Raw genomic sequence first — 11,440 nt, forward strand, 5'->3', positions numbered from 1 at the left:
ATATATGTATATAAAAGCTAATATAATAAAGCTGAATAATAAATATAAATAAATCCTATATAATAAATAAAAAGCTAAAAAAAATACATAAGGAAAATATAAAAAGCTAAAATCCTAAGGCATCACTGGCCCCAGTACTCCTGGGTGCCCCAAAGCCCCATCCCTGAGGCAGCTCTAACGCCTGGTGCCTTTGGCAACATCAAGCCCTGGAGGGGAAAAAAAAAATTTGGCCCCAACGCCAGAAATCTGCACGTGGATGTTCCCAGCCTCCCCTGCGAGTGACTGAGGGTGATCACGCTGGTGTCACAGGAGTGACAAAGCCCCTCAGCGCTGCAACACGAGGATCAACAGATTCTCAGATGACAATTCTTGTGACAATCTCCTGCAGAGAGGTGGGTGACTGTTATCAGCCTCTCTTTCGCACACAAATGTGCTGGGACTTGTTATTAGCTGCGTTTTTCCATCTCTGTTTTTGCAGTGAGTGGTGCAAATACTACAGAAAGTCCAGCAAATCCCAGTTTCTGTAGGAAACCCCGCCGAAAAAATCCCAACCAAGCGCTCAGTAGCAGTTGTGAGGCGCTGAAAAAACCACCGTAAATTCATTTTGAGCAAGAGCTACAAGCGCAGAGCTCGCCCTTACAGACAGCGGGAAGGCAAAACCAGAAAGGGACATGGGGAAACTAAATGGATTTCAAGTGATCATAAAATCACTTTATCGAGCCTTAGCCTGCGGGGCTTTGGCTGCTCTCAGGCTGGACACAGAGCTCTGCTGTGTGGGAGGGGGAATTTCATTTCACCTGCTTGTTGCAGGTGTTTTTGGGGCCTGGTCAACACCAAAGCTCACACAGGTGCGGGGTCTCAGCAAACTCAGTGATCCCATCGTGCTTAAACAACCAAACCCCGGAGTTTTCCGGGGGACAATCCCTCCTCTTTCCAGGTTCAGCATCAGACACGGGCACAGAGCCACACAGATTTTGATCAGTGCCATTTCTGCAGCAGAACAGCCCTGAGGGACGGGAGGGGATGGAAGGCACAGTTTGATCCACCCAATTCCTGCCTAGAATTCCTGTGCCACTCAGTGAGCACCAAGGAATGCTCAGGACAGCAGAAGGAATGAGAAAAGGCCGAGGCTCAGGCACATCTCCCCTTTTCAGAGCAACCCATTGATTTCAGAGCCAAATCTGCGTGGTTGTGTCATCAATATTCCTAAAAAACCAGGTCTGAAGACTCTGGGTACACACAACTGAGCTGTTTTAACTTCCCTGCACACCCCAAAATTCCCAAAGCCCTGGAATTATGGTTTATGCAGCACCACAGGCCTGTACAGCAATTCAGCCCCAGACTCCAGGGGTTTTTCTACCAGAAACAGTCCAATTCTCCTTCTTCGCCTCCAAGCAATTGTGGGGTGTTTCATTTATCCTGGATGGAGAGGATCTGAGCAGCTGAAGCTCACAGTGCGCCCAGAATTGTGCCCTTGACACCTGAAGCAAAAGGAACGAGAAAAGGCGGAGGCTCGGGCTCATCTCTCCTTTTCAGAGCAACCCACTGATTTCAGAGCCAAATCTGTGTGGTTTTGCCATCCATGTTCCTAAAATGCCATGTCTGAAGGCTCTGGGTACACACAACTGAGCTGTTTAACTTCCCTGCACACCCCAAAAATCCCAAAGCCGTGGAATTATGGTTTATGCAGCACCACAGGCTGTGGCACAGCAATTCAACCCTGAACTCCAGTTCCCAAGTGGTTTTTCCTACCAGAAACAGCCCAGTTCTCCTTCTTTGGGTGCTGCTCTTGCATTTCTGGGGCTGGCCAGGGGTTTTGGGAGGTGCTGGGGGGCTTCGTGCCAACCCCACTGATCCCAAACCTTCTGCCGCCTGCCCACAGCTCCGCGTGTTTCCCGCAGCACCCTCCAGCTCTGCATCAACCATATTCACACATTTGTGGGTATTTCACACCTCCAGGGCCTCTTGTCACATCTGCCCGGGCTGGTGACCGAGCTGGCGGAGCCGCAGCCTCCCCAACCCCTCAGAACGTCACCGGGTGTGTTTTGTTTCCTTCACAGAGCAAAACTCATGACTCTTTGATATAATTTTTTTGTTTTGTTTTGTTTTTATGATCCCTCTCCGTGCATGGCTCAGGCAGCCCCTTCTCCTTCTGTCTGCCCATCTGTGGAAGGGAGGGAGCACCTCCCTTTCCCCAGGGTGGCAGATGCCTCCTGAATTCCGAGGGGGAGCCCAGCCCTCCCTCCCTCCTCCCCAGCACAGGGGCCTGAGAGCTCTTGAACCCCGGCTGAGGTTTTGGTGAGACGGCCACGGGGAGGTTGGGAATGCGAAATTCCAGCTGCTGAGCTGAGCTGGAGTGGGTGCACCTGTTACTGAGCCACTCCCAGTGATGTCTGGGCAGCGCAGCCACCATCCCTCACGTTTAACAGAGCTGCTGCCCCATTTGGGCTCATATAAACTCCCCCTACATCGTTTTTCTCACCCTCCTCAGAGCTAAAACCCTCCACAGTTCTAAATTTAAGCCAAGCCTAGCACAACTCAGCGGGTGTCAGCATCCTAAGCAGCACAGCAATGACACCAAATGCTCCAGTTGAGCCCTGTGGGTACCATCCCCAGTTTGTTTTCCAGGAATACAACATTCCCAGGCAAATGCTTCCCTCCCAGGCACTCTTTGTGCTCTCCAGGGCTATGGAAACGCTTCCCTCCAGGAAGCAGGTGCCATATGGGCGTGTAGGCTCAATTAGCACATGCTGACAGATAGCAAGACACTTCAAAAAAGAAAAAAAAAATAGAAAAGAAAAAAGAAAAAAAAATCCCGAGCCTTGGCAAGCTGGGAAAGTTTCTCTATTGATTATGTCATGTCGCATCTTGTGGTGCCTTAACTGCGGAGGTTTGCTGGGAAAGAAGGGGGAAAAAAATCAGGGGAGAGATGGGAAGGAAAAGATGGAGAGGGCTCCTGGAGGAGGGAGAGGGGTGGAGCAGCAAAGCCGTGGAGGAGCTTCGTGCCAGGCTCCCCTGCCAAGGGTGGGCAAAGGCCCTTCCCCGAGCAGAAGTTTATTACTCACACATCTCTGACTGCCCAAACTGATCCTAAAGCACTTTGGCATGTCCGGAGGGTCAGCAGGGATGGTTTCCTCCCTGCATCCGTAATGGAACGGCTCTTAACCAAAATTAAACCGGGATGGCTTTAACAGCTTCTGAAATTTGACAAATCTGAAAGAGCTGATTCCTTATTCCCCTCCTGCCCATACAATTAGAACAGGAGAAAACAGCAAGGTTTTCTCGCTGAAGTGCTGGGGAATCTTCAAAACTTCTCCAGGAGCCAGGAAAGAGCAGAATCCCCTCCCTGATAAAAGACCTGACCCCAGTTTCAGGGACCCCACAGTGGCAAAGCAAACCCAGAAACAGTGGCTGCTTTTCCCAGTTGGAAGATCTGGGTTAGGGTGAGGAAAAGATTCATCCTCTGCTCTGTCACAGATGGATGAATCCCTAAATTCCTCCCAGCTGGGAGGAGCACATTGGCTGTTTCCCTGATCCCAGTCACTCTGGTGCACATCCCACAGCCAGGACCAGCTGGAGCTGGGATGGGACCCCTCCCCTCCTGGGAAACAACTTGGCACCCTTCTCCTTCTGGAAAATACCATGGGACTCTTCCTGTCCTGGAAAATAACATGGGATCCTTCCTCTCCCGGGGTACAACACCAGACCTTTTCCCTCCTGGAAAAAAATGGGACCCTTCCCCTCCTGGAGAACACACCTCTCCCTCCAGACACCTGACCCTTCCTCTCCTGGGAAAAACCATGGGACCTTTTGCCTCCTGGAAAACAAAATGGGACCTTCCCCCTCCTGGAAAATGACATGGGACCCTTCCTCTCCTGGGAAACAACACGGGACCCTTCTCCTCCTGGGGTACAACACAGGACTCCTCCCCTCCTGGAAAATGACACGAGACCTTTCCCCTTCTGGGAAAAACCATGGGACCCTTTCCCTCCCGGGGGACATCACAGGACCTTCCCCTCCTGGAAAATGACACAGGACCCTTCCCCTCCTGGGAAACAACACCAGGCCTCTCCTCTCCTCGGAAATAGCACGGGACTCCTCCTGTCCTGGAAAACAACACAGGACCCTTCCTCTCTTGGAAAACAACACCTGCCCCTCCAGACACCGGACCCTTCCCCTCCTGGCTCACAACACAGGACCTTCCCCTCCTGGAAAATGACACGAGACCTTTCCCCTCCTGGGAAAAAACACGGGACCTTTCCCTCCTGGAAAGACACACAGGACCCTCCAGACACCGGACCCTTCCCCTCCTGGAAAATGCCACCTGCCCCTGCAGGCACAGCCCTGGCCTCCACAGCAAAGAGGCACAGAGAACAGCCTTCCCAAGCCCACCTGGGTGGCTCAGAAACCACTTCCAATCCTCAGAAAGGAGTTTGGGTATTTGGAGCTCTCAGGGAAAAGTTCCTGAGTACCTGAGAAGGGTTTCTGAGACGTGAAGTGGGTTTTGTCCCAGAAAGGGACAGAGAACAGCCCTTCCCAAGCCCAGCTGGGTGGATTAGAAACCACTTCCACTCCTCAGATCGGGCACCTGGAGCTCAGAGAAAGGTGCAAGGGTTCCTGAGACACAAATTGGGCACTTTTTCATTTGGATAACAGCACAAGAAGCTCTTTTTTTTTTTTTCTTTTTTTTTTTTTTTTTTTTTTTTTTTTCCCTGGGAGAGTCCCACGCCCTGCCTCTCAGCCCGTGGATTTATGGAATGTGAATTCAAAATTGATGGGGAGGGAAGGCAGGAGCCGGGCAGGCAGCAGCTGAGGCAGGACGGAGCACGGACACTGCAGCAGCTCAGGGCTCTGCATTCCTGACTCATCCAGCAGGAGCAAATGAAGCCACTGTGAAAACCCAGGAGGAATCAAATGCCGTGGCAGTGATGTGATGAGCACAGCTCCCCTCCTCCAGAAGCTGCACCCAGCTCCTCTCCACAGGATTTTTTTTTTCCATGGAATCTCTTCCTGCTCTGGCCCTGTGAACACCTTACAGCCCATGTGGCGCCCTGAGGTCCTTGCTGGAGGATTTGCAGCAGGTTTTGAGAGTTTGGCATTAACTGGGAGGTGGAGGGCTTGAGTGAGGAGGAGAGCAGGCCCCCTGTGCTGTGACAGCAGCAGGAGAGCCGGGGGACAAAGCCCACGCAGGGACCAGCTGTGCACCCGGGCACTGGAGCAGGCAAAGAGGCAGCCCTGCAACAGCTGTGCAGCACAGGAAGCACGGTGGGAAGGAGCTGCCAGGGAATCCAGGCTCGAGGATAAACAACTGCTCCTGCCTGAGCCCTTTCTGTGCGTGCATTTCTCAGCTCCGGGGAGGGAGGCAGCGGGGACGGAGCTGAGCGCCAGGTGGGAAAACTTCTGGCACCAGGAATATCTGTGAGAGTGACAGGGCTGCAGCACAGATCCCTCACAGCCCAGGTGCCTCCCAGCTCCAGGTTCTTGCCACGGGCTTTGCAGCAGCTTTTGGGAAACGTGCTGGAAATGTGCTCTGCAGCGTGCCTGCTGCTCGGCCAACCTCAGAAATCCATTTCCTTCCACAGCCCCTTCCAAACAGCCAGGGCTGGCTCCCCTCTGCTCCCTCATCAAAGCTGGAAGAGGTCACTGCTTCCCGCCATCACATGGGAGGCAATTTCTTGATTCCTTCTCACCTGGCACCTGCACGGCTGAGAACTGGAGGGTGACTAAAAGGATTTTCCACTCCTGCCTCTCTGTCAAACGCAGGGGATCAAAGGAAAGGATGAAACCCACGCTGCCCATGTAAATACCGAACCTGCCTAGGAAAGAAAACAACAAACCCCGGCCGCCCCATCCCATGCTGAGCCGGCAGGGACCCGCGGAAATGACAGAATAAATCAGCGCTTGGAGGTGTTAATGGCCTTGTGACAGGATCGCTGTGTGCCAGCGGGGAGCAGAGGGGGAGCGGGATGTGGCAGAGGCACAGGCAGCCTGTCAAACATCTCTGCCCCACAGGCAGCACCGCCTGAGGCACCAGCACCTCCCTCTCCGCTCCAAACCAACGTGGTGTGTTTAATTTATCCTGCAGGGAGAGGGTCTGAGTACCTGGGGCTCACAGGGTACCCAGAGCTGTGCACTTGAGACCTGAAGGAATGATGAGGACAACAAAAGGAATGAGAAAAGGCCGAGGCCCAGGCTCATCTCTCCTTTTGAGAGCAAGGATTTCAGAGTCAAATCTGCGTGGTTGATTCATCAGCATCCTTAAAAAGCCAGGTCTGAAGACTCTGGGTACATACAACTGAGCTGTTTAACTTCCCTGCACACCCCAAAATTCCCAAAGCCCTGGAATTATGGTTTGTACAGCACCACAGGTTGTGGCACAGGAATTCAGCCCCAAACTCCAGTGGTTTTTCCACCAGAAGCAGCCCAGTTCCCATTCTTTGGGTCCAAACAATCGTGGTGTGTTTAATTTATCCTGGATGGAGACGATCTGAGCAGCTGAAGCTCACAGTGTACCCAGAACCGTGCACCGGACACCTGAAGGGCTCCGTTTTGGAGGGTGTTGGGCCCTCCCTGATGTCACCTCAGTGCTGTGGCTCTGGGGACTTCAAAGCTCCCAGGAGGTTCAGTGTCCCTGCACAAAAGGTGCTGTTAAATCTACAAAGACTCAGCCACTCGTGGCCCCAAAACTCAGGGAAATAACTGGGGACCTGCTGATCAAACAGCAACAGGGGGCAAGGCCCTGCTCTGCTCCCAAAATCAAGCTGGGAACCTCTCAGGCACCTTTACAGGAATCAATCTGAGGGAAAGGGTTTGAAGATCAAGGAATTGCCTCCCATGTGATGGCGGGAAGCAGTGACCTCTTCCAGCTTTGATGAGGGAGCAGAGGGGAGCCAGCCCTGGCTGTTTGGAAGGGGCTGTGGAAGGAAATGGATTTCTGAGGTTGGCCGAGCAGCAGGCACGCTGCAGAGCACATTTCCAGCATGTTTCCCAAAAGCTGCTGCAAAGCCCGTGGCAAGAACCCGGAGCTGGGAGGCACCTGGGCTGTGAGGGATCTGTGCTGCAGCCCTGTCACTCTCACGGACATTCCCTGACACAGTTTAACATGTGGCCCGAGCGTTGTGAGCCATGTGTAAATGTATCAATCTCTGAGGGTCCAAGCCCTTGCAGATTGGCTTAAAATAATTTGAGGGAGACTGCTCTTGAGAGGTGTTTTGTAGAGTAAAAGGTTTAATAAATGTAAAATAACAAAGATTACAGAAAACAAAAGAAAAGCCGTGCCCAGGTGTCCGAGAAAACCTCTGACACCCTGCTAGAAACACAACAAAAACCCTCTTAGCTTCTTTGTGCTCCTTCCTAAACGCTTAATGTTTTAGGAGAGACAATTTGGCTTTGCTGCCAATGCGGAGAGGTGCAGGATTTGAAGAACAGCGAAAAGCTTCAATAGGTGCTCATCTCTTGGTACTGAGCCACTTACTATCAGAACAGAAAAGAAGTTTCTGGGTTCTTTACCTTATAAGAAATGCAAGGGGTGAGTCTTAAAACTTTTCCCTATATGGAAGACACTTGCTGGGTGTGGGCAATGCATTCCTGCAACTCCTGGTGCCAGAAGTTCTCCCACCTGGCGCTCAGCTCCGTCCCCGCTGCCTCCCTCCCCGGAGCTGAGAAATGCACGCACAGAAAGGGCTCAGGCAGGAGCAGTTGTTTATCCTCGAGCCTGGATTCCCTGGCAGCTCCTTCCCACCGTGCTTCCTGTGCTGCACAGCTGTTGCAGGGCTGCCTCTTTGCCTGCTCCAGTGCCCGGGTGCACAGCTGGTCCCTGCGTGGGCTTTGTCCCCCGGCTCTCCTGCTGCTGTCGCAGCACAGGGGGCCTGCTCTCCTCCTCACTCAAGCCCTCAGTTAATGCTAAAAATTAAGGTTTTTTTCTCAAAATTATGGTTATTTCCCTCCCTCCCCTGTCTCTGTGGGGAGTTTCTTTGGCCCACATTTCCCCCACAGAGCCTTCATCCCATTCCTGCTCTCCATCAATTCCACCCACCTGGAGAGGCTGGGGGAGAAACTTCCAGAAGATTTTGGTGGAGTAAAAATTCCAGCAGGGCTGACACTGGGCAGAACACCAGCATTCCAGTGATTTCCATATAACAACAGCCACGGGGAACTCAGGAAGGAACAAGAAGTGCTGGATAATTCACCTGGCCCTTCTAGGCCTGACCTGAAACACTTTCAAAAAATGTTCAAAATGTCCCAGTTAATGCCAAAACTTAAGGCTATTTCTCAAAATTATGGTTATTTCCCTCCCTCCTCTGCCTCTGTGGGGTTTTTTTTTAGCCCACATTTCCCCCGCAGAGCCTTCATCCCATTCCTGTTCTCCATCAATTCCACCCGCTCGGAGAGGCTGGGGGAGAAACTTCCAGAAGATTTTGGTGCAGTGGCCTGGAGTAAAAATTCCACCAGGGCTGAGATTCCACCAGCATTCCAGTGATTTCCATAAAACAACAGCCACGGGGAGCTCAGCAAGGAACAAGAAGTGCTGGATAATTCACCTCCCCCTGCTAGGCCCGACCTGAAACGCTTCAAAAAAGTCATGTCAAACAAGAACAAGTTTTGAAGGGATCAATTGTTTCCTTTCCCTGGGAGAACGTTAACTGAGATATAAAGCAAAACTGTTGATTTAAGCAGCTATGCACAAACCCTTGTGCTCTGCTGCATCAATAACTCTGGGATAAACCGAGCTCCTCTGCCACATTCGGTTACATTTTAATCATATCTCAAAAAATATCAAATTCCTTCAGTCTGATCACAATTGAAAAATAAATCTATCCGAGAGGTATTTTCCTGACACGCAGTTCCAGGGCAGTAGATTTTTTTAGGGATGTAATTATTCCAGCTCCTCATCACAGAACCACAAGTCCAACCTCGAAAAATTATCCTTACATAAGGCCCACGGAATCCAGCTGATATTAAACATCAGCAGGGCTCCATTATCAGTTTTTTGGGTCTGAACATGGTAATATCAGCAATTCCTCTTTTATATTAAAGCTGGATCTTCGGGAGAGAATTCCTTCCCTCGGCAACTCTGGTAAATGTGAACTCCCTGGAATTTTTCAGTCCCACATCCATTATGGATGAGATGATGATCTGCTCAACAATAACGGGGAAAAACGCAGAGAGACAAAAAGATTTGTTTTGGAAAAGACTTCCTTGTGTTCTCAGGTTGAAAACACACATTATCTGTGGAAAAATATACTTGGAATGACACATCAAGTCATCTTCCACGGGATGCAAGAATCTGGTTTGGTGTTTAGGAGAGAACTGAATTTTGCACAGCAAAACAACACCAAAATACCCCTGGTTTGAGTATCTGTGAGCAGCCCTCCCTTGGAAAAATGTAAATTATAAATTTCCCTGCTTTCCCAGCAAGCCAAGTTCTGTAAACCAGGCTTACCTTCGGCTTTAAATGAATGTTTACATTGATAAGTAAATTGAAAATTACATCTCCTGCATGCATTACCCACGCTAATTCCACAACCCTGGCTGCAAATATTGACAGAGCTCTAACTCATTCATTAGCCCAGATACTTACAAATCATTTGGATACTCTCAGTTTATCTCAGCTCCATTTTCCAGGCTGGGATCAGGCACGAAAAGGCAGCAAATTGCTGCAACTTCAGCATTTCTGCTTCAAATTCCCAGGGCACGAAGGTGGTCGTGGGTGTTAAGGCTGAAGGTGGAGATTTAACTAATTCTGGCAGCTAATGGAGCTGCTGTTTTCGACCTTCCCCCAGAAGCAGTTGCTCCTTCCCACTCCTGACCTTTCCCCAGTCCTTTTGCAGCTGGATTCAACAGCTGGAGGCACAAACAGGGAATTTGGGGCAATAAACTGGGAAGCTGCTAAAGGGAACAGAGTGGTTGAGGCTGGAGAAGACCTCGAGGATCATCGAGTCTCCCCAGCACCACCAACCCCTGCCCCAAGTGTGGGCCTGATATTTCTGGGTCTGAGAGATTTCAGCCTGCCTAGCAGCTGCTAACCTTTTCCCAAGGAAAAAAATTCCCAAGAAAGCTTCTTCTCAAAACAATCCTGGCAAACAACTCTCCTTTCTCCAAGCAATCTTTCTCCGGGTGGTGTTTTGCTGTTTCTCTGGTTTAACCAACGGCATTAGAGAGGTGTCGTTCCTATTCACCAACCGTGGTAAGTCTGTATGGGAACACCTGGTAAAAGGCAGTGAGAATTAGACAATAAAAGCCTTTTTTCTGTGCTCTTTGACTTCTGAAATACTTGGAGTCTCTCATCCTTCTTTCATGCCCTACCTCCACTGCAACCCAGGATTGGATTCCACATAAAATTCCCCATAAAACCGGGATGTTCTCTAATGCTGACTGCAGACAGACACAGGGGGTAATCCTTGCTCATTTATAAATTGGTTTCATTTTTAAAAGTGCATCTATTATCATAAAATCCTAGAATATCCCGAGCTGGAAGGGACCCACAAGCATCATCAGTGGGAATTGTTACAGGTGCTCTCAAAACTTCAAAGGTCAGAGGATGTTTAACAATATTTCTGAACTGAGTAGATTATTCAATGATCTGCTCAGTGTTGGCCATTCTTTCTGCTAGAATCTCTATTTTTTTAGGTGTAAAAGCACCTAAAACCAGTCATCAAGAAAGGAAATAGTAATTGCAACGTGGAATCAAGAAAGGAAATAATCACCACACGACCCAAAATCTTCCCAGTTCTCTCATCAAACTGCTGGTGGTTTGGACAAAAAAGAATTTTAATTTGTTTGGGTTTATTTCTTAACCTTTTGGGCACCTGAGGCAGGAAGTTTGAGCATCACCACCTAAACACAACCCCTGGAACCAGCCCTGGCTCCAACAGGGGCAGTGAGAGGGAAAAGTTAGGATTTTCATATGGAAAATGGGATTTTCACAGGGCAGGACATTTCATTGCCCATCATTTCATTGCTACTTCTCAGAGAAACACTTAAAGAGCTCCGCAAACTCACCCCTGAGGATAAAATAAATGAGTTTAGACTCCCCCAAGAATGTTCAGCATAAAGTTTACCCCAAAGTAAAAGCCAATATTGAAAATCATTTCAAACATTTGATGGGCACAATAGAAGAACCCAGAAAAGAGCTGCTGACATTTCTTTACGATTCTTTCAGAGCCAAACTTGCAGCCACCATCGATTTTTTTGTTTTCTTCACAAGTATAGATATATTATTTAATAGAAGCCAACAGTTTGTAAACCAACTTTCTTGCGCCTCTGAAATATTGATGGCTTTTAGAAGGTTGGAAGCTTGACTGAAAAAAACTCGGTTCCCCATATGAGGTCTAAAATGATGCAGCTAAATCTATACCAAAGCAAAAAAAAACCAAAAACAAAACCAAAACAAACCCAAACCCAAAATACCCCCAAACCACATTGTTCTTAACTGCTGCTT

This window comes from Chamaea fasciata, unplaced genomic scaffold, assembly GCF_029207755.1.
Source record: "Chamaea fasciata isolate MVZ Bird 193981 ecotype frontalis unplaced genomic scaffold, bChaFas1.0.hap1 SCAF_30, whole genome shotgun sequence".
Taxonomy (NCBI): domain Eukaryota; kingdom Metazoa; phylum Chordata; class Aves; order Passeriformes; family Sylviidae; genus Chamaea; species Chamaea fasciata.